A 21,300-nucleotide genomic window follows, 5' to 3' on the forward strand; every position below is an offset into this window, starting at 1 on the left:
ACCCCTTATAAGTTTCCACATTTTGTCATGTTACAACCAAAAACTTAAATATATTTTATTGGGATTTTAAGTAATAGATCAACACAAAGTGGCACATAATTGTGAAGTGAAAGGAAAATGATAAATGGTTTTAAAAATGTTTTACAAATAAATATGTGAAAAGTGCGGCTTCCATTTGTATTTGGCCCCCTTTACTCTGATACCCCTAACTAAAATCTAGTGGCACCAATTGCCTTCAGATGTCAACCAATTAGTAAAAAGAGTGTAAGTTACTCTCAATATAAATATAGCTGTTCTGTGAAGCCCACAGAGATTTTTTAAAGAAACTTAGTGAACAAACAGCATCATGAAGGCCAAGGAACACACCAGACAGGTCAGGGATAAAGTTGTGGATTTAAGTTTAAAGCAGTGTTAGGTTATAAAAAAATATCCCAAGCTTTGAACATCTCACGGAGCACTGTTCAATCCATCATCCAAAAATGGAGAGTATGGCACAACTGCAAACCTACCAGGACATGGCCGTCCACCTAAACTGACAGGCCGGGCAAGGAGAGCATTAGTCAGAGAAGCAGCCAAGAGGCCCATTGTAACTCTGGAGTAGCTGCAGAGATCCACAACTCAGATGGGAGAATCTGTCCATAGGACAACTATTAGTCGTACACTCCACAAATCTGGACTTTATGGAAGAATGGCAAGAAGAAAACCATTGTTGAAAGGAAGCTATAAGAAGTCCCGTTTGCAGAAGCGATGTGGGGATACATATAAAAATGAAGAAAACCGCGCTAAAACACCGGTGGGGGTTGGAAATCAAAAAGGATAGTGGTAACAATGGCTACAGACAAATACTAATTGTATCACTAGGTTGCTGCCACCCACAAGGAGAGAAACTCCAATTGGGGTTTCCTCCAAAAAATAGAACAATATGGTAACCGGGGTAGTTGGCGCTACCTACAAATAAAACTCCTTACAAATAGAGTAAAGAAAAATCCTTCTGCCGGGATTCCTCAAATCCTATAAGATCCTAATTGTTTCCAACAGGATCAAGAAAAACGGCAACAGAAAACAGTTCCTACTAGAATCTATTACAATCATAAGGATAGTCTAATGTGTATCGGCCACACCCTGCAGAGTAAGGTCGGTATATATAAAAAAATATATATATAATCCCGAATAGATCATGTATTCATCCTAAAAAATATATATATAATAAAAAAATGGTATATACCAAAAAGTGCTGCTATTATGCGATTTTCCAAGTTACAAGCTACTCAAATGTCCCAAAAAACAGCAATATTCATACTGGAAATTAGTTCCTGAGATTAACAGATAGATCCAATAAACGAAGGAGAAAGGAGAGAACTAAAAACCAAACAACAACAGACAAAAAGACAAACAATTGTATATGTGTATCTGTTGCTAAGTGCAATATTGCCTAAAATCGCATTAACGCCAAGATATATTTAAATAAGCAAATTCACAGTAAGAAGCGTATATAAATGTGCTTATGAAATTGTAGTCAAAACTTAAATATACAAGCTATAAGTGCAAAATGCTAGTATAAACATATATATAAAAAATATATTATATATATATATAAAAAGTGCATCAAAAAGTGCGGGTGAAGAAACAAAAAATCAATTAACCAACAAGTTAAATAAACAATCCATAATGAAAAAATATATAAATATAAAAAAATATATATAAAAAGTAAACAAAAATAAAAATAAAAAAATAAAATAATAAAAATGCAAATAAAAATAGAAATACAAAAATAGTGTCCAATTGTCCAAAAAAATCTTCAATAGTGCAAAAAAAGGTGCAAAAAAAGTGACTTTAGTGCTTCTTGTGCAATCTTGAACGTGACTTCTGTGTTCCCCCACAAGGTACCCCACTCACCAGAAGAATGTACCCCTGCAGGGGTAATTCGCCTTGAGATCAAAGTCTGCCGATATCCAGCTCCTCAATCGCATCCGGAGAGAGGTTTCTCAATCCCTGCCGATATCCAGCTCCTCAATCGCAACCAAGGGGAGATTTCATATGTCCTCATAAGAAAAAAATTGTAGCCTCCATAGTGTGATTTGTATAAAAAATCAATTTATTGCCACAAAAATATAAAACAATAAAAACATAAAAATAAAAATAAAAAATGGAAGAAACAAATCTCATATGTTGAGGCAAGATATGGAAATACAGTCCACTAAAAAATCACTCAGCCCCCATATATAAATAAATGGTAACGTTCCAGGAAAACAGATAGTAAATCCTAGAACCAAGCTGGGAGAAAAAAATATATAATCAACCATACGCTAATGGCACTATATCCCAAAAAACAAAGGACTAAGAGTGCAAAAACCACTTAGAAACAATGCACTCTTAGTCCTTTGTTTTTTGGGATATAGTGCCATTAGCGTATGGTTGATTATATATTTTTTTCTCCCAGCTTGGTTCTAGGATTTACTATCTGTTTTCCTGGAACGTTACCATTTATTTATATATGGGGGCTGAGTGATTTTTTAGTGGACTGTATTTCCATATCTTGTCTCAACATATGAGATTTGTTTCTTCCATTTTTTATTTTTATTTTTATGTTTTTATTGTTTTATATTTTTGTGGCAATAAATTGATTTTTTATACAAATCACACTATGGAGGCTACAATTTTTTTCTTATGAGGACATATGAAATCTCCCCTTGGTTGCAATTGAGGAGCTGGATATCGGCAGGGATTGAGAAACCTCTCTCCGGATGCGATTGAGGAGCTGGATATCGGCAGACATTGATCTCAAGGCGAATTACCCCTGCAGGGGTACATTCTTCTGGTGAGTGGGGTACCTTGTGGGGGAACACAGAAGTCACGTTCAAGATTGCACAAGAAGCACTAAAGTCACTTTTTTTGCACCTTTTTTTGCACTATTGAAGATTTTTTTGGACAATTGGACACTATTTTTGTATTTCTATTTTTATTTGCATTTTTATTTTATTTTTTTATTTTTATTTTTATTTTTGTTTACTTTTTATATATATTTTTTTATATTTATATATTTTTTCATTATGGATTGTTTATTTAACTTGTTGGTTAATTGATTTTTTGTTTCTTCACCCGCACTTTTTGATGCACTTTTTATATATATATATAAAAAGTGCATCAAAAAGTGCACTTTTTATATATATATATAATATATTTTTTATATATATGTTTATACTAGCATTTTGCACTTATAGCTTGTATATTTAAGTTTTGACTACAATTTCATAAGCACATTTATATACGCCTCTTACTGGGAATTTGCTTATTTAAATATATCTTGGCGTTAATGCGATTTTAGGCAATATTGCACTTAGCAACAGATACACATATACAATTGTTTGTCTTTTTGTCTGTTGTTGTTTGGTTTTTAGTTCTCTCCTTTCTCCTTCGTTTATTGGATCTATCTGTTAATCTCAGGAACTAATTTCCAGTATGAATATTGCTGTTTTTTGGGACATTTGAGTAGCTTGTAACTTGGAAAATCGCATAATAGCAGCACTTTTTGGTATATACCATTTTTTTATTATATATATATATATATATATATATATATATATATATATATATATATATATATATATATATATATATATTTTTTAGGATGAATACATGATCTATTCGGGATTATATATATATATTTTTTTATATATACCGACCTTACTCTGCAGGGTGTGGCCGATACACATTAGACTATCCTTATGATTGTAATAGATTCTAGTAGGAACTGTTTTCTGTTGCCGTTTTTCTTGATCCTGTTGGAAACAATTAGGATCTTATAGGATTTGAGGAATCCCGGCAGAAGGATTTTTCTTCACTCTATTTGTAAGGAGTTTTATTTGTAGGTAGCGCCAACTACCCCGGTTACCATATTGTTCGATGTGGGGATACAGCAAACATGTGGAAGAAGGTGCTCTGGTCAGATGAGGCCTAAATTGGACTTTTTGGCCTAAAAGCATAATGCGCTGTGTGGCAGAAAACTAACACTGCATATCAACCTAAACACACCATCCCCACTGTGAAACATGGTGGTGGCAGCATCATGTTGTGGGGATGCTTTTTTTCAGCAGGGACAGGGAAGCTGGACAGAGTTGATGGGAATATAGATGGAGCCAAATACAGGGCAATCTTAGAAGAAAACCTGTTGGCGTCTTTAAAAGACTTGAGACTGGGGTGGAGTTTCACCTTCCAGCAGGACAATGACCCTAAACATACAGCCAGAGCTACAATTGAATGGCTTAGATCAGGGGTGTCCAAACTTTTTTCAAAGAGGGCCAGATTTGATGAAGTGAACATGCTCGAGGGCCGACCATTTTGCCTGACATTCTTTGAACCATTGAAAATTCGGTCTAAGTGTGTCCATCCGAGCACTAATACGCGGCCCAACAAGAATTCTCTTGCCTTTGTCGCGCTTGTTCCCAACACACAGACGAATGGTCTGCACTTTAGGGGGTACCATTAATTCTTAATGGTACCCCACACATTGGAAAATGTAGGGTGCTTTTGGTGCAGTGCAATTTAAAAAAAAAAAAAGCTCGGGAACTTCTTTCCCTGCATTTTTGTGAGTAGGGAAGTCCATTGAAATTAATGGGCTGCCCTACACACAGTACGCAGCCACACATATGTTGCATTTACGGGCTTAAAACAGGTGGTGAGGAGGCAACATAATGCCTCTTTACTGCCATTCAAATGGCTCTGAAAAGAGATCTGTGCATGGATTGCTTTTCAGAGGAGCAGTAGTCCTGGCTAATATCACACCAAGCCCTACAAAAGCAGTTTTGATGGTATATGAATGGGGGGGGGGGGGGGGGGGGTCAGGATTAAACGTAACATACACACAGACGCAAGCACACACATGCAGACACACATACAGACAAATGCACGCCGCACACACATACAGACACATGCATACACATACATACAGACATACATGCACACACATACAGACATACGGACACATGTGCACACACACATACAGACACATACAGACACATGTGTGTACACGCACACATACATACAGACACACATACAGACACATGTGCACACACAGATACAGACATACATGCACACACATACAGACACGTGCACACACACACACATACATACATACAGACATACATACAGACACACGCACATGCACACACACACACAGACACATGTGAACACACACATACATACAGACATACATACAGACACACGCACATGCACACAGACACATGTGCACGCACAAAGACATACATACAGACACATGTGCACATACACATACAGACACATGTGCACACACACACGTACAGACACATGCGTGCGCACACACACACACACATGTGCACACACACATACAGACACGTGCACACACACACACATGTACACACACACATACAGGCACATGTGCACACACAGACACAGACACATGTGCACACACACACACATACATACAGACACATGTGCACACACACACATACATACAGACACATGTGCACACACACACATACAGACATACATGCACACACACACATACAGACACACATGCACACACATACACACACGAATAAAGCCCTTTTTAACACTAATTTAGCTTGTAGCACAGTACAGTACCTTTGCAGCTTCCTCATCCAGCCGGGTACTGCACTGTAGGGGGAAGCAGAGAGCACAGCACACTCCTCTGCACTTTACTTTCACTTTTGAAGCTCACGGAGCTTCTCACAGTGTCGGGGATCGGGCTCATCTGACAGCCCTGATCCCGCGGCACACTAAATTGAGAAAGACAAGGCGGGCCGTTCAAAACCGGACCGCGGGCCGCAAATGGCCCGCGGGCCGGACTTTGGACATGCCTGGCTTAGATCAAAGCATATTCATGTGTTAGAATGGCCCAGTCTCATTCCACACCTAAATCCAATACAGAATCTGTGGCAAGACTAAAAATTGCTGTTCGCAGACGCTCTCCATCCAGTCTGACAGAGCTTGAGTGATTTTGCAAAGAAGAATTGGCGAAAATGTCACTCTAGATGTGCAAAGCTGGTAGAGACAAACCCAAAAAGACTTGCAGCTGTAATTGCAGTGAAAGGTGGTTCCAAAATGTATTGACACACCACACTTTTCTAATATATATTTGAAAAGAAATTGGAAAATCATTTATAATTTTCCTTCCACTTTACAATTATGTGCCACTTTGTGTTGGTCTATCACATATAATCCCAATAAAATACATTTACATTTTTGGTTGTAATCTGACAAAATGTGGAAATTTCAAGGGGTATGAATACTTTTTCAAGGCACTGTATCTGTATTGGGTAAAAAGTAGTAAAATTTCATTTCACTTTTATCCAGAAAGCACTCTGCAGGTAGGTTTATTTGTTTCAATGCTTTTTTTTACAGATTAACCACCTGACATCCATCTGTCCTTCGGCCATAGCACGGATGTGAATTCTTGGGAGGCCGTCATATGATGGCCGCCCCTGTGCACGCTCTGTGATAACCGAGTCACTGAGACTCAGGTGATCACCGATCCGAGTAAGGGGCCAATCCCGGCCCCTCACCATGTGATCAGCTGTCAGCCAATGACAGCTGATCACATGATGTAAACGAAAGCTCCGTGACCGTTTTCTTTTTTTCTCCTCATACTGACAGCGAAGGAGAAAAAAAAAGTTGATCACCGGCTTATCTTAAAGGGACATCAGTCCCGAAAAGGAAGAGGCAATTATGCCTCATTTATAGAGTCTTACAGTGCCCACAAGTGCCACCTATCAATGCCCACAAGTGCCACCTATTGATGCCCACCAGTAACACCTATCAATGCCCACCAGTGGTGCCAATCAGTGCCATCTACAAGTGCTGCCTATCAGTGTAACCGATCAGTGCCCATCACTGCCACCCATCAGTGTATAGTGATGGCCGAACGGTTCGCCCGGCGGTCGTTTCGCGGCGAATTTCCGACATTCGCGGTCCGCACGTTCGAACGCCTTTTTCCGTCGTTCGCCGCGGCGGACTTACGTGTTTAATGTATACAAGAACTTTAACCTTTGGTGACACGTTTATCATGTGATACAGGACAGCCAATTGAGACATGACAGCACATGGACACTTGTACATTCCCCCTAACCTATAAATACACCCGATCCGGTGGCCATTTTACATTCTTTCTTCTGTTAAGATAGGGACAGGTTCCTGTGTGGAGTAGGGAGAGATAAACCACTAGCTATTTGGTACACAAAAGTTCTTTTCAGGACTGGTATAGGTGTTAGGTGTTGATAGGTTTGCTGTGCTGCTGATTCTTGCAGCAGCCTGAGTGTCTTTTGTTAGTTTAGAGAAAGGGAAAGGACGGTGTATGCTACAGGGACAGCCAGATTAGTCTTTCATCATCATCATCATCATCATCATCATTAGCTGTTACTATCAAGGTCCACAAAAGAGCTGTTCCAGTAACCACTAATCGTTCTCTTTTTTTGCCAATTTGTATAGGGACAGGAAGGAAGCAGTGTTGTCAGGCAGTGAGGGTAATTTTAAAGACTTGCTGTTATTATTAGTTCCACAAAGGTTCTTTTCAGGACTGGTATCAGTGGTACAGTAATAGGCTTGTACATGTATAATATTCTTTCTTCCAAATATAGAAAGGATATTATACTTGACTGCTGCCCTTCTGCTGCAGTCTGCTAAACATTCACAACTCACTTGTTCCACAAAAGTTCTTATAAGGACTGGTAACTTGGTATAGGGTGCTACGGTACATAGGCTTGAGTGCGGTACAGTCTGCTGTTCTGTAAGGACCGCTATCGGTCCACAATAGATAGGGTTGACGTGCACCACTGCTGACCGCTGCCCTATACTGCAGCAGTCCTTCAGCGGTATAGGGACTGACGTACAGTCTGCTAAACACTAACACACAACCTGCTTGGTCCACAAAAGTTCTTATAAGGACTGGTAACTTGGTATAGGGTGCTACGGTACATAGGCTTGAGTGCGGTACAGTCTGCTGTTCTGTAAGGACCGCTATCGGTCCACAATAGATAGGGTTGACGTGCACCACTGCTGACCGCTGCCCTATACTGCAGCAGTCCTTCAGCGGTATAGGGACTGACGTACAGTCTGCTAAACACTAATACACAACCTGCTTGGTCCACAAAAGTTCTTATAAGGACTGGTAACTTGGTATAGGGTGCTACGGTACATAGGCTTGAGTGCGGTACAGTCTGCTGTTCTGTAAGGACCGCTATCGGTCCACAATAGATAGGGTTGACGTGCACCACTGCTGACCGCTGCCCTATACTGCAGCAGTCCTTCAGCGGTATAGGGACTGACGTACAGTCTGCTAAACACTAATACACAACCTGCTTGGTCCACAAAAGTTCTTATAAGGACTGGTAACTTGGTATAGGGTGCTACGGTACATAGGCTTGAGTGCGGTACAGTCTGCTGTTCTGTAAGGACCGCTATAGGTCCACAATAGATAGGGTTGACGTGCACCACTGCTGACCGCTCACCTATACTGCAGCAGTCCTTCAGCGGTATAGGGACTAAGAGTTTTGTCACAGGGTCATTTAAAAAATGACATGCAGAGGAAGAGGCAGGCCCTTCCGCAGGGGTGGTAGGGGTAGGGCAGGAGCAACAGGCTTGAGCCAAAGTGGGAAGTTGCAGAAGGTGCGTTCAATTACTTTAAAGGATGCACCAGACTTGGTTGAGTGGCTCGCTCAGCCTTACTCTTCTGCACCCTCCTCATCCTCTCGATCTGCACCCTCTTCTTCACTCTCTGCTATGTGCACCCCCAAAGACACTACCACCAACAACACGACCACCACCACCACCACCACATACCTTCCGCTTGAGTCACTGGAATTATTTTCCGATCCATATCAAGAGGACATTTCTGATGCGCAGCCACTCTTGGTATTGGATCAGGAAGAGGAGGTAGCAACAAGCGCTACTCAGCAGTCTGACGCCAGTACCCAGATCAGCCCAAGGAGGAGGTTGGTCCCCGGTGTTGCTGCCTACTCTACTTATAGCGGTGGGGAAGGTGACGTTGATGATGACGTGTCTAGTGATGTCACGTGGGTGCCCACAAGAGAGGAAGAGGAGGGGAGTTCAGAGGGAGATATGGACCAGCAGATAGGGAGGAGAAGCAGCAATGACTTACATTGCACAGCAGGGACAAAGCAGACTGCAAATGTATCAGGAGCGAGTCATCGACCATGTACGGTCACATCTGGCGCTCCCAGGACACCGGCACATGGCTCCGCAGTGTGGGCTTTTTTTAACGTGTCCGCTGCTGACAATAGCGTTGCCATCTGCAATCTTTGCAGTCAACGCGTTAGTCGCGGTAAGCCCAATACTCACCTAGGGACGACCGCCTTAAGAAGGCACATGAGCAGCCATCACCGAGCCCAGTGGGAGCAACGGAACACACAAAGCCACACTGCAGGCTCTCACCGTCCAGCCTCGTCTTCTACTTCTCCTTCTCCTCTCTCCTCACAATTGTCCTCCACTCCACCTTCCATCACGCCAAGCTCACATTTTTCTGCAAAAAGGCAGGCTTCCGTGGGCCTAATGTTTGAGCGTAAAAAAATGATGACGCCGGATAACCCTCTTGCCCAACGGTTGGCGGCTGGCTTGTCAGAACTCATAGCCCGCCAACTACTGCCATATAAACTGGTGGACTCGGAGGCCTTTCGCAAATTTGTGGCCATTGGAACACCACAATGGAAGGTCCCAGGAAGGAAGTATTTCTCAGAGAAGGGCATCCCAGAGCTATATGGCCATGTTCAGCGGCAAGTGAATGTATCTCTGGCACACAGTGTCGGTGCCAAGATACATCTGACCACAGACACGTGGTCTAGCAAACACGGGCAGGGAAGGTATATCAGTTTTACTGCCCACTGGGTGAACCTTCTGACGGCCGTCAAGCATGTAACCCGTGGCACCCGTGTAGATTTGGTTTTACCGCCACGGATTGCATGCAGGCCTGACTCTTCTTCTCCTCCTCCTACTCCATCCTCCTCCCTCTCCTCCTCAGCTGCCTCCTCCTTTTCCGCTGCTAGCGTCTCTTCCACTGCACCGCCCAAGCTCCCCAGAACCTATTCCACATGCCAGGTGAGACGTTGCCATGCCGTGCTGCGTCTGTTGTGCCTGGAAGCAAAGAGCCACACTGGCCCGGCACTCCTTTCAGCTTTGCGTTCACAGGCAGATGAGTGGCTAACACCGCTCAATTTGACAGTTGGTAAAGTGGTGTGTGACAACGGTGCCAATCTGCTTAGCGCATTGAAACAGGGCAAAATCACGCACGTGCCGTGCATGGCACACGTCTTAAACTTGGTCGTGCAGCGATTCCTTGTCAAATACCCTGGGGTCCAGGACATCTTGCGGCAGGCAAGGAAAATCTCGGCCCATTTCAGAAGATCTTACACGGCCATGGCTCGCCTTGCTGACATTCAGCGGCGACACCATCTGCCGGTCAGACGTCTTATTTGCGATTGCCCGACGCGATGGAACTCAACCTTCTATATGCTTGATAGGCTGCTCCAGCAGAAACGTGCAGTTAACGTCTACCTGTATGAACTCTGCGAAAGAAACGGTTCTGGGGAGCTGGGTTTTTTTTCACCGCGCCAGTGGCTGCTCATGCGCGACACATGCAGACTTCTGCGGCCATTTGAGGAGATCACCAAACTGGTCAGTCGCAGCCATGGCGCCATCAGTGACATGGTACCTTATGCCTTCTTTCTGGAGCGTGCATTGCGTCGTGTCATTGATCAGGCTGTGGAGGAGCAGGAGCGGGAAGATGAGGAAGTCGCAATGCTGGATGAATTCCCAGGGGGGGCTACTCTATCTGAGACAAGTCAACAACAGGAGTCTGATGAGGAGTCAGAGGAGGATGGTGCCGGGGCGGATGAGCAGGAGCAAGAAGAGCATGCTTTAAACCTTTCTGGGATCCCTGTTGTGCGAGGATGGGGAGAGGAGAATGAAGAGGACGACATTATCCTGGATGATGAGCAGGAGCCAGGCCACCACACCGCTTCCACTTTAGTGCAAATGGGGGCCTTCATGCTCCAGTGTTTTAATAGGGACCCCCGTATAAAAAGCATGAGGGTCAAGGACCAGTACTGGGTGGCAACGTACTTAGACCCCCGGTACAAACACAAAATGGCGGAAATGTTACCGCCGTCGCAGAGGGCTGTCAGAATGCAGCACTTCCAGGCCTTGCTTCGAGAAATGCTGCATTCTGCTTTTGCGTGCGCTGGCAGAGGAGCAATTCCCACTCCCAGAGAAGGATTTGCGGGTACCAATCCAACAGCGCCTGCAAGAAGAGGCCGGTTTGAAGATGTGTTGGTGACTTCGGATATGAGGTCATTCTTTCAGCCGACCCATCGACAGGTGTCATCCGGATCCAGCATCAGGGAACGCCTAGACCGTCAGGTGTCCGACTACATTGGGTTAACGGCCGATGTGGACGCTCTGAGGAGTGATGAACCCCTAGACTACTGGGTGGGCAGGCTTGACCTCTGGCCAGAGCTTGCCCAATTTGCAATCGAACTGTTGGCTTGCCCCTCATCCAGTGTCCTGTCCGAAAGGACGTTCAGCGCAGCAGGGGGGATTGTGACCGATAAGCGTACTCGCCTAGCTCACCACAGTGTTAACTACCTCACATTTCTAAAAATGAATGAGGCATGGATCTCGGAGGAATTCAACACATGTGATCAGTAGACCATGTATATGTCTATAAACAATTTTTGGAATCAAGCACACAGACCTTCTTAATTCATTTGGCTCACTTCCCTGACCCAAAAAAGCACACCGTACTATATGCCCCTACCCTCCTCTTTGAAGAGGTTGAGCGGTGTCATATTTCTACTGGGGCTGCTTATTATGAGGGGTTCCCACCATCCCTGTGCTGTGCTGACTTCCTCCTGGGTGTTCTTATTATGAGGGGCTCCCACCATCCCTGTGCTGTGCTGACTTCCTCCTGGGGGTTCTTATTATGAGGGGATCACACCATCCCTGTGCTGTGCTGACTTCCTCCTGGGGCTGCTTACGGTGCTGCTGTCAGCGCTGTATGTCACGGAGCTGCTGTCAGCGCTGTATGTCACGGAGCTGCTGTCAGCGCTGTATGTCACGGAGCTGCTGTCAGCGCTGTATGTCACGGAGCTGCTGTCAGCGCTGTATGTCACGGAGCTGCTGTCAGCGCTGTATGTCACGGAGCTGCTGTCAGCGCTGTATGTCACGGAGCTGCTGTCAGCGCTGTATGTCACGGAGCTGCTGTCAGCGCTGTATGTCACGGAGCTGCTGTCAGCGCTGTATGTCACGGTGCTGCTGTCAGCGCTGTATGTCACGGAGCTGCTGTCAGCGCTGTATGTCACGGAGCTGCTGTCAGTGCTGTATGTCACGGAGCTGCTGTCAGCGCTGTATGTCACGGAGCTGCTGTCAGCGCTGTATGTCACGGAGCTGCTGTCAGCGCTGTATGTCACGGTGCTGCTGTCAGCGCTGTATGTCACGGAGCTGCTGTCAGCGCTGTATGTCACGGAGCTGCTGTCAGCGCTGTATGTCACGGAGCTGCTGTCAGCGCTGTATGTCACGGAGCTGCTGTCAGCGCTGTATGTCACGGAGCTGCTGTCAGCGCTGTATGTCACGGTGCTGATGTCAGTGCTCTGTATTACGGTGCTGCTGTCAGTGCTCTGTATCTCCTGCACCCTCTTGTTTGCCTACCCTGGTCCCTGACCTTCCCTCTCCTCCATTGCCTTCATTAGCTCCATAGTCCTGAATTGTCAGAACAATTTCCCAAATAAAAAAAAAATGCTTGTAGTTATCGATCCCAAATTCACCTCATACATGTATTATGCTATTGTCCAGGTGGTGGGACTACGTGCTACCCCCTAATAATTACCCCGTGGCCGCAAATTCGACCTAAAGGTTTGCGAAATTCGCCTCCCATTGAAGTCAATGGAGCCCGCGGCGAACGGTCGTTTTCGCGAACGTTTGTGTCCGTTCGCGTTTCGCGTTCGCGAAACGTCCCGTCGGAAGTTCGTCCATCACTATCAGTGTACATCAGTGCCGCCTCATCAGTGTATATCAATGACGGACACAAATAAATAAATAAAAATTAAATTGGGTCTTTTTACATTTACACAAAAATTGCACAGGTGATCAAATAGCACCAAAAGAAAGCTCTATTTGGGGGGGAAACATTATGAAAAATTTCATTTGTGTACAGTGCTGTATGACCACGCAATTGTCATTCAAAATGTGACAGCGCTGAAAGCTGAAATATGATCTGGATAGGAGGGGGGTTTAAGTGCCCAGTAAGCAAGTGGTTAAGGAAAGGTCCAATTTTTTTGTCGGGGGCTCAGTAAAATGTATTTCCACCTTCACCATTAGTCAAGGAGAATATGATCAACTGAGGAACTGGGGTGGAGTTGGCCTGGTTGTAGCGAGGGCTGAGGCTGTCATACACCTTCTTACGTGGTTTTGCAGAGATGTGTGACTTTTCAGGACTTTTCCATCAAATAAGGAACTGGTCATATTAAATCCTTTGAGGCTACAATATGTAATAAATCAGATATAAAATGACAGAATAATTCAGATCGGTCGCTTTGATTTTCCTTCCTCCGGGCTTTATAAAAAAAAAAGCCCACTGCATCTTTTACTACTGTTATACTGTTATAAGTTTATAGTAATTTACTTGTGATGACTTATGTAAGTACAGCAATGTCTTTGTGTAATACTGCACAAGTTCAATTAAACTTTCTCAGATGAGAATGACATGCTATACATCTATAAGTCAGTTACCCCTTTACAATTTGTACACTTGGGTAAAAAAAAAAAAAAAACGGTGACATTTACGCATCAGAGGGCACAGTCACTTAAACGCATGAGCTGTTTTAACTTTGGTAATGTTCTTCAATCTCTATTATATTTTATTGTGCTTGTGAGAGTAGAACAATTTGCCTAGTTCAAAAATAATAAACTGCTTCAATTATGGACTGCAGAGAGACAGAAAATGAATTATGTGACTTGGTGTAGCAGCCTCATGGATGACCCAATTTGGAAATGATTCCTCAGCTGGCCTGCCTACACACAGCCGGGGATTTTTTATTTTTTATTCAGAGAATTGTTTTTTATTTTTTCGGCAGTGCTAGTCTTCTCTTTTAATGAGGCTTATCTGTTGCTGATTTAAGCCATGCGCCCCAGGCTTCTCCCAAACCAATAAACATCCTGTTTTTTGTTATACTGCCATTTAGAACACAGAAATGGGTGTGTGTTTGGTGCATTTAGTTGTTTTCAGTGTAACTTGTAACCATATTTTATTATAGTTTACAATTACAAGATTTCTAGATAACATTCCACAAGTTTAAAACCCATGTTCTCATTGTGTACTCAGCTAGATTTATTTATTTTATGATGGGAATGAAAAAATAAAAATTGCATTGTAGTGTTAATTATTGCTACTCTGAATAAAAAAAAAGTAACGAGAGAGTATTAAAGTGCCTTGCGAAAGTATTCGGCCCCCTTGAATTTTTCAACCTTTTGCCACATTTCAGGCTTCAAACATAAAGATATAACATTTTTATTTTTTGTGAAGAATCACCAACAAGTGGGACACAATTGTGAAGTGGAATGAAATCTATTGGATTTTTTTAACTTTTTTAACTAATAAAAAAATGAAAAGTGGAGTGTGCAAAATTATTCGGCCCCCTTGCGTTAATACTTTGTAGAGCCACCTTTTGCTGCGATTACAGCTGCAAGTCGCTTGGGGTATGTCTCTATCAGTTTTGCACATCGAGAGACTGAAATTCTTGCCCATTCTTCCTTGCAAAACAGCTTGAGCTCAGTGAGGTTGGATGGAGAGCGTTTGTGAACAACAGTTTTCAGCTCTTTTCACAGATTCTCGATTGGATTCAGGTCTGGACTTTGACTTGGCCATTCTAACACCTGGATACGTTTATTTGTGAACCATTCCTTTGTAGATTTTGCTGTATGTTTGGGATCATTGTCTTGTTGGAAGATAAATCTCCGTCCCAGTTTCAGGTCTTTTGCAGACTCCAACAGGTTTTCATCCAGAATGGTCCTGTATTTGGCTGCATCCATCTTCCCCTCAATTTTAACCATCTTCCCTGTCCCTGCTGAAGAAAAGCAGGCCCAAACCATGATGCTGCCACCACCATGTTTGACAGTGGGGATGGTGTGTTGAGGGTGATGAGCTGTGTTGCTTTTACGCCAAACATATCATTTTGCATTGTGGGCAAAAAGTTTGATTTTGGTTTCATCTGACCAGAGCACCTTCTTCCACATGTTTGGTGTGTCTCCCAGGTGGCTTGTGGCAAACTTTAGACGAGACTTTTTATGGATATCTTTGAGAAATGGCTTTCTTCTTGCCACTCTTCCATAAAGGCCAGATTTGTGCAGTGTACGACTGATTGTTGTCCTATGGACAGACTCTCCCACCTCAGCTGTAGTTCTCTGCAGTTCATCCAGAGTGGCTGCATTTCTGATCAGTCTTCTCCTTGTCTGAGCTGAAAGTTTAGAGGGACGGCCAGGTCTGGGTAGATTTGCAGTGGTCTGATACTCCTTCCATTTCAAAATGATCGCTTGCACAGTGCTCCTTGGGATGTTTAAAGCTTGGGAAATCTTTTTGTATCCAAATCCGGCTTTAAACTTCTCCACAACAGTATTATGGACCTGCCTGGTGTGTTCCTTGGTCTTCATGATGCTCTCTGTGCTTTCAACAGAACCCTGACACTATCACAGAGCAGGTGCATTTATACAGAGACTTCATTACACACAGGTGGATTCTATTTATCACCATCAGTCATTTAGGACAACATTGGATCATTCAGAGATCCTCGCTGAACTTCTGGAGTGAGTTTGCTGCACTGAAAGTAAAGGGGCCGAATAATTTTGCACGCACCACTTTTCAGTTTTTTATTTGCTAAAAAAGTTTAAAATATCCAATAGATTTCATTCCACTTCACAATTGTGTCCCACTTGTTGGTGATTCTTCACAAAAAATTCAAATTTTATATCTTTATGTTTGAAGCCTGAAATGTGGCAAAAGGTTGAAAAGTTCAAGGGGGCCGAATACTTTCGCAAGGCACTGTACATTTTAAAATGGCCACTTTCAAGTTCATGCTTTCATTCGTTCGTAAGAAACATCGTTCTGCAGGTAAGTATTCCAGCTTAACAAAGTGTCCGCAATAATGTTCTCACCTTGGAACTCGGCCAAAAAACACAATTGTACAACACTTCCAAGCAATGTTTCATATTCCTATTTCTGCCCTCTGTGTGCTAATTATTCTTTTTTTACATTCTCATAGGGGAGAGAAGACTCGGCAAGTATGAGGACACCAGGGGCCCCACCCCTCCCAAAGAAGGCAAAATTCCAAAACCAGAAGCAGAGGAGCAGGAGGAGGAGGAGGAAGGAGAGATCGTTGAAGTTGGACAAATTGTCACCACAACAGGTGAGTGTCAGAGAACACAGCTTCCAGTAAGCTCATCAATGTATGTCACCATATTTATAATACATGGTGTGTGTTTTTTTGCTTTGTTTTGTAGGTGATGTGGAAGAAGAATCCCATTTTACCACTGAAAGTGCCCAGATCCTGATTGGGGAGATAATGGGGTGCAATCGGGATTTAGAAAATGTACAGCAAAACATCAATGATGTTAAAAATAAAATGAAGAACACCATTGATGTTTTGGGGAGAGTGTGAAAAAGCCCAAACTAGCTAGGGTTTTTTTTTTTGGGCTTTTAAACCACAACTTTTGTATTTTTTAAAAATACAAATTTGGAAGATGCACAGAGTGTGTCAACATGCGCTATCTCCCATCATGGGGGATCAATGTACGTGTTTTGTGGAAAGTGGCTGAGATGAAGGGGTTGCAGCCCCAAAACATGTACATTGATCCCCCATGCTGGTAGATAGCACATGTTGAGACACTCTGTGCATCTTCCAAATTTGGATTTTCCAGGGGTGCCACCCATGTGATGAAGGCAATATCAGCCCAGTTTGTACATACTCATGTCTGATACTGTCTTCACTTTTAAAAGTTGAACTTTGTAAGTTCCTGTGTTCTGTATGTTACGCTTTGATACATGCCTGTTTACACAAAAACACAAAGTTAAAAAAAAATTACCTGAAAGACTGTTTTTGATACACCCAATTTGTTGGTTTGCCAGGCACACAGCAATAGTCACTCATTTTGGTTTAATGAACAGTCCAGGGATTGCTTTATTTTAAATGAACTGCTAAATAAACTTAGATAGAGCTCAGGGATCTCTGGGATACTCCATTAACGCTGAACAGTAATGAGAGGACACTCTGTCGCTATTTCTTAAAACAGTCCCTTTAGTAATGGTCTAGAAAATGGACAGCACTGAGACACCAACAGAAATATCCCAGGCCAGGCAAGGACAAGGGATAGCAGCAGGAACAGACACTGGGATTCTACAGTCAGGTCTGTACTCACAATGTCCCTGGATACTTGGATGCCTCCTTCAAATGGCAGAAGGGTTGAAATTTAAGACTACAAGCCAAAGAGACTGTGGAGATCCTGGAGATACAGTAGAATAAACCTACGGGTCCAGCGCTATCTTTCCACTTCCATGAATCCTTCCAATATCAGTCAGACATTTTCCCAGTGAACTCTCCAGACTAGATCCTCTGTGAAATGCCTTAATTAGTTCCAGGGACTTTTAGCATAGGCAATAGGCCCCCTGTCTTTAGCAGGCCTGGGACCCCAATAAACATAAGTAGAATTTTAGCTGGGCTGCCTAGAAGGGCAGCAGCCCTTCAGGCTGGGAACTTCTCCTCCTGGACAAGAACAGGGCTGCCCCAAACTTCAGCCTATTTATGTACGCCCCTGCCCACTACATTCCAGAATCCTCCAAAAAGGCTGGGAGCAGTCGAACATGCAGCCAGTGAAACCCAGAACAGTCCAAAGCAGTTGCAAACTTTACAAATTTACCTAGCCTATCCAGCAACCTAACTAGGAGGGTGCTACATATGTATACACATGCTTGTCAACATATCATGCAAGCAAGGAAGTTTATCAATACTCCCCACTGACTGCAAAAAGAAATTAAGGCTCTTCTTAGCAAACTTATAATTTAGGTCCAGTGGCAGCTAATTGGCTTCAAAAAAGGGTGGGTCCAGGGCACAGAGCCCTACTCCCTAAGCCCACCCAGTTGTGGGACAATGGCAAATTATTATTCGCTATTGTCTTCCTGATTCTTCTCTAGGCCAATCAGGAAGTGGGTCCTGAGACCCGATTAGCCAGGAAGACTTAAGGGCCGGTTCACACAGCGAGGCGAGGCGAGGCGACACGGCTCGCCTCGCCTCGCTCCCGCAAGTCGCCCCCGTTCTGTACAATGGAACCGTTCTGAGAGGAGCGACTCGAGTCGCTCCGACTCAGAAAAAAGGTTCCTGTACTACTTCGGGGAGACTTCGGGGGCGACTTGCATTGACTTTTATACAGAAGTCCTCTGCAAGTCGCCGCTGAGCTCCCCGCAGGTCGCGGCGAGGTAAGTCGGAGACGCCTCGCCGCGCCTCGCTGTGTGAACCGGCCCTAAGTCTTCGGCCGGGAGAAGAAGCAACAGCCCCAGAGCGAGGAGCAGCAGCCCTACCCCGGATCCTTGTCAACTGCCTCCTAAGGTAAGGAGGCCTCTGATCGCCACCTTCTCATCTGTCTCCCACAGGGGGTGGGGAATTGCCGCCTTCCCGTCCATCTCCTGCATCGGGGGGGGTTCAGGTTGTTGGTTTGCCCCCCCAAAATATTGAGCACCAGCTGTCTCTGTTTAAGTCTAAATGTGACTTCATACAAACAGCTAAAAACACAGTTTAAGGCTTCTTGCACATGGGCATTTAAGCAGGTTCAATTCACCAGTGGGTGCTGACTTGGCTGGGAGGGTTGGGGTTAACGTTTTGCCCGCTCTCCTGATCTTTTTTTGGGGGGTTTCCTGTCTGGGTCCAGCCGACCTTTCCTGTGAATATAAATTGGGGGCAGTGGTCCGGTTCGAGAGAGTCCACCAAAGGAGCCCAGGGAGCCATCAGTGGTTCCACAGGAGACACTTAGTGAGCATAGTTCATTATTGGTAATATAGAGAACCAGAGTGCATCTGACATCTGTATTATATAATTTTTATATAAAAGATTATATTTTAAATTTTTCATGCATTTTTTATATCCGAGTTACTTTGCTGTTTTAGCCTATCCTATTTGTCATTTCTGTGTGAGATATTATTTAGGTTTTATATTGAGAATACTGAGTGTTATTGATAAGTGATCCCCCGCACCTCATTTTAAGCATGATGCGTCCCCAGCTCTCCAGAACTTTGAGAAAGTCCGGGAGGGATGCAACGTGTCAGGTGGGTGAAGAACATTTGTATTTACAATAGAAGGGGTTATATTAGGTGGCCATGTTAATTGGGGAATGGGTCTTGCTTACTATTACCGTATTTATCGGGGTATAATATGCACCGGCGTATAACACGCACCCCAAGTTTAGGAGGGCAGTTTAAAGAAAAAAGTTTTTAGGAGGGATGTTTAAGGGAAAAAAAACTTACATTTAAATGCCCGTCAATGCAGCCTTATCAGTGTGCATCTGCAGCCTTGTCCATCATTGCAGAATGATCAGCATCATTTGCAGCTTGCCCAGCGCTGTTTGCAGCCTTGCAGAGTGTCATTTGCAGCTTGCCAGTGTCATTTCCAGTTTGCCCAGCGCCGTTTGCAGCCAGTGTGGGCGGGACTGCAAGCCGAGCCAAGCCGAGTACACAGTACAGTTGGCTCGGTCTTTTTCGGCAGCGCTCGCTCCAGAAACAGCAGGGAGGAGGGACTACGAGCAGAGCCGAGCAGGCGGCTCTGTCTTTTTCGGCAGCGATCGGTCTTTTTCGGCGGCGCTCGGTCTTTTAGACTCACAGACAGTGGGGATCGGTGTATAACACGCACCCACGACTTTCCCCCTATTTTAAGGGGGAAAAGGTGCGTGTTATACGCCGATAAATACGGTAATTGTTTCAGAAGTACTGTAAATAAATCATTATATATCAACTTGTTGAAAACATTTTAATGATAAGAGAAGAACCAGTGGGCAGCTGAGGCTGGATGACTCTCATAAAACAGCGTCCGCAATTGATGCCGTTTGTTTAACTTTTGTTCGATAATCTCCAGACGGTACATTTTATCCAGCATGGGACAGAAATGCTATGGGAAGCAATCTTTTGATAAAATGGTTAAGTAGGGGCATGGACAGGGCCATGAGAACAGCAAATGTAGTCTTTAAGATTTTAATGATGAATGTGCAGCCTGAAGGAACAGTTGTTTAATGTCATTTTCAACACAGACCAGGGTTCACCAGTGTCTTAAATCAGCGGCTTCAAGCTGTTTACCAATATCCACCATCAAAGAGGACCTTGCATTATAATCACATCTAAAACATTATTTTAAAGAGGAAGTAAACCCTGATGGGTTTACTTCCTCTTTCATTCCCTGCAAAGGTAAAGCATAATGGACAACTATGCATGGCATAGTAGTCCATTATGTGTCACTTACCTGACACAGGAGCCAGCGAAGTCACCGCTGTCCCCTTGTGTACAGCGCATCCATCTTCTCGGTGGGTCTCGCCGCTCCGCCGCTGTCATTCGTGAAGCCGCGATGACGTCACTCCCGCGCATGCACACGGGAGCCGCCATTCGCAGCATATCGCCGTTGACTGCGGCGTGCTCAGTGAGCCTGCGCGCCGTAGACAGTGGTGCCTGTCTTTTGGCAAATATCTCCTAAACCGTGTAGGTTTAGGAGATATTTCTTGGACCTACAGGTAAGCCTTAATCTAGGCTTACCTGTAGGTCAAAGTTGGTTGTAAGGGTTTACAACCACTTTAAAAAAATCACTGCATGCCAACTTGTGTGTTCTATTTTCTTTTTGCAAATTGTAGAAGTCGCATTGGAATGTCTAGAGAGCAGAGAAAGTACCTCTTTGTTTTGGGTGCTCTCCCTGCTTCTTAAAGTGGTGTTGCCACCAAAAAATAAAAAATAGTTAAAAATTCTTAAAAAAAATAAAATAATAATAATTGTAAAAAAAAGAGAAAAATGTACTCACCTCTAAATACCTATTGCTAGGGGTCCCTCATAGTCTGCCTTCTTCCTTGCCCGGAGTAAAGGCGTAATAGAGAATACAGTGTGCAAGTGGCCTATGGGGGGGAGATAGATCTAGTTGAGGTAGGGCTACAGACTCAGGTCTGACCATTGTTTGATTTTCTTTGCGGACAGGAGCTGTGTATAACCAGTACAGTGTCCAAGCACGC

The 21,300-nt window shown here is 43.9% G+C and overlaps 1 protein-coding gene across 1 annotated transcript in view; it reads right to left on the bottom strand.

The window, feature by feature from the left end:
* Positions 1 to 21,300, bottom strand: part of LOC143929812 (protein kinase C delta type-like) — a 126,507-nt gene extending 105,207 nt beyond the window's left edge. Inside the window, exon 1 of the mRNA XM_077453789.1 lies at positions 21,096 to 21,300. The gene's annotated coding sequence lies outside the window, so the exon portion shown is untranslated. The remainder of the gene's footprint in view (positions 1 to 21,095) is intronic.

The sequence above is a fragment of the Lithobates pipiens genome, unplaced genomic scaffold (assembly GCF_037356315.1).
Source record: "Lithobates pipiens isolate NorthernLeopardFrog02 unplaced genomic scaffold, aLitPip1_a1.2 Scaffold_25, whole genome shotgun sequence".
NCBI classification, from domain to species: domain Eukaryota; kingdom Metazoa; phylum Chordata; class Amphibia; order Anura; family Ranidae; genus Lithobates; species Lithobates pipiens.